Here is a 3,232-nt window from a genome sequence, read left to right as displayed (position 1 = left end):
TTCATTGATCTACCACATATATTACCTTTTGGAGGGTGGTGCCTCCTAGATTGGTTAGGTGTCGCTTGGCGTATCCTACTTCGTGTCGTGGAGTTAAACAAAGATGTTTGTAAGGGCAAGGATATCGCCTACTTCGTGAAGATCTACTATGAGTAAGGCTAGTCCTCCGTGGACGGAAGCCGTGGTGGGATAGACAAGGCCGCTTCTTTGTGGACCCTCCGTGGGTGGAGCCCTCCGTGGACTCTCGTAGCCGTTACCCTCTGTGGGTTGAAGTCTCCATTAACATGGACGTACGATAGCGCCACCTATCGAAACCATGCCAAAATTCATTGTGTCGACCCATTGTGTTTGATCTCCTAAACTCTACTCCTTTACATGTGCAAAGTCTTTACTTTTCCGCTGCTATATATGTTGACTAGCATGTGTAGGGTGCTCTAGACTTGTTAGAACTGCTAGATTTCTGCCCTCCTAGAAATTAGGTTAGGCTAGAAAATTTATCTTGACAAGTAGTCTATTCACCCCCCTCTAGACACATCTTCTATCGATCTCTCAATTGGTATCAGAGCAAGGTCTCCAAAACCTTGGTTTAAGAACCATGGGAGGAAGATGAATCTGACTAGTTCCTAGATTTTTAGTTGTAGAGTGCCTATTCTTGATGGGGAGTATTTTAGACAATGGAAAGATGAAATGCTTGTTATATTCGATGAGTTCCATTTGCACAAGTATATTGAATATCACTATGTGCATCCCATTGACCCCGTACATCCTTCTCATGATGATGAAGTTAACATGCTTGGTAACCTTAACACTGTCAATCTTATCATTAGAGGTTTACCAAGAAATGTGCTTAATCAGTTGCAAAACTTCGAGTGTGCCCATACTTTGTGGAAAGAATTAGAGAAAATATATCCAAATTATTCATTGAAAAATATTGATATCATTTTCCACAAATGCTTTGCTTTTCACAAAATGATGCCAACCGATCCTAGCTTCGATAAATGCCTATTTGAGTTTCGTGACCTCATGCGTGCTAAAGGATATGTCATTACTATTAACAACATCATTGTTGAAGCCATTCGAATGCATAAACATGAACATTGTCATAGTCAAATTTCTAATGAAATTCTTGTTTCTTATGATGAGGGAACTTCATCCGATGATGACACTGTGGAGCATGGCTACTACAATGAAGATGAAGAATTTGACATCGAATATGAGAAGACCCTGAGGAACCTTAGTCTTATGGCTAACCTTAAAGACTACATGGTCGGTGGAAAAGAGTGGGTTCTCGACAGTGGATGCACTGATCACATGACCGGAGATAAAGACATGTTCCATGAAATCACATCGAATCGTGGACCTCGAAGGTATGTAACTTTTGGAGACAATTCAAAATGTAAGGTACTTGGTCTCGGTAAGGTGGTCATATCCCATGACAGTTCTATTCAGAATGTAATGCTAGTAGAATCTCTTGGCTACAATCTACTTTCCGTATTTAGACTAGCAGATTTCGGTTTCGATGTGCTATTTACGAAAGTTGAATGCCGAGTATTTCGTAGCGACAATCATAACATCGTCTTTACTAGTTTCCGTAGAGGTGATCTATACATTGTTGATTTCTCTAAGATATCCAAACCCCGTACATGCCTTGTTGCAAAATCTTCTAAAGGTGATCACATTCTTGGTGTTAAAGATGTTATCTTTGACAAAGATAGACTTTGTAGTGCGTGTCAAGTAGGAAAACAGGTTGGAGGAAGTGATCCCGTGAAGAACATCATGACCACAAGATGAACCCTCGAGCTGCTTCACATGGATCTCTTTGGTCCCAATGCTTACAAGAGCCTCTGTGGAAATTCTAATGGTCTAGTTATTGTTGATGATTTTCCAGATTTACGTGGGTGTTCTTTCTCAATGATAAGTTGTAGGTACAAATAATCTTCAAGAACTTCGCTCGAAAAGCTCAAAACCAGTTTGAAGTGAAAATCAAGAAGGTTCGGGGGGACAACGAAACGGAGTTCAAGAACACTAATGTGGATACTTTTCTTGACGAAGAAGGCATCTCACATGAGTTCTGGGCGACGTACACACCTCAACAAAATGGAGTTGTTGAGAGGAGGAACCGGACGCTCATAGAGATGGCGAGAACAATGCTTGACGACTACAAGACTCCAAGACACTTTTGGGCAGAAGCCCTGAAAACAACTTGCCATGCCATAAACCGACTCTACCTGCACAAGCTTCTCGGTAATACGGCATACGATCTACTCACCGGTAACAAACCCCAAGTTGGATACTGCTACCTCTCACTACTCGAAAACAGTTTTTTGCCATCTGCCTAGTCTTTGCCGTTTGCTAGCTGATGGCAAAGAGTGTCTTTGTCGTCAGCTTCAGCAAAACAGACGGCAAAGCACAGGCTGATGGCAATAGAGTGTTTTTGCCATCTGCTTAGTCTTTGCCGTCTGCTAGCGGACGGCAAAGAGTCCGGAGGTAGACGACAAAGATGTAGATGGGCCCACCTGACTGCGGGGTGGTTAGGTCAAACTGGAGTCAGACCTTTGCCATCTTCTAGCGGACGACAAAGAGTCCGGAGGCAGACGACAAAGAGTCCAGACTATTTGCCGTCCGCCGGCAGTCGGCAACACGCTAACTCCGTTAACGGCTCCTCCCCCCCCCACCCCGCCCCTCTCTCTCTGTGTAACGGTCACCCCCCGCGCCCCTCTCTCTCTCTCCCAATCCACGCGTCCCTCTCTCTGTAACGGACGCCGCCACCACCGTCGCGTCGCCGCCCCCATCGCGCCGCCGCCCATGTCGTGCCGTCGCCCCCGTCACGCCGCCGCCCCTGTCGCCCCCGCCGCCACCGTCGCGCCACCACCACCGTCCCGCCGCTGCCCCACCTCGCCCCCGCTGTCGCTGCCCCACCACCGTCGCGTCGCCGCCCCTGGCGCCCCCGACGCCGCCCCGCCACCCCCAACACCCCGTCCCCTCCACAGCTGCCCCTCCCGGTGAGCCCCCACACCCCCACCCCCCACCCGCATTATTTTTTAGTAGTTTTATTGTTTTTAGTAGTTTTAGTAGTTGTTATTGTTAGTAATTTTAGTGGTAGATTTAGTTAGGTTAGTAGTTTTAGTTAGGTTAGTTAGTTAGCTTGGTTAGTTAGGTGGAGGAGGAGAAGAGGAGAAGAGGAGGAGGAGGACGAGAAGAGGAGAAGAAGAAGAGGAGTAGGAGGAGGAGG

Source organism: Hordeum vulgare, chromosome 7H (assembly GCF_904849725.1).
Source record: "Hordeum vulgare subsp. vulgare chromosome 7H, MorexV3_pseudomolecules_assembly, whole genome shotgun sequence".
NCBI lineage: Eukaryota > Viridiplantae > Streptophyta > Magnoliopsida > Poales > Poaceae > Hordeum > Hordeum vulgare.
This window is presented reverse-complemented; position numbering follows the sequence as displayed.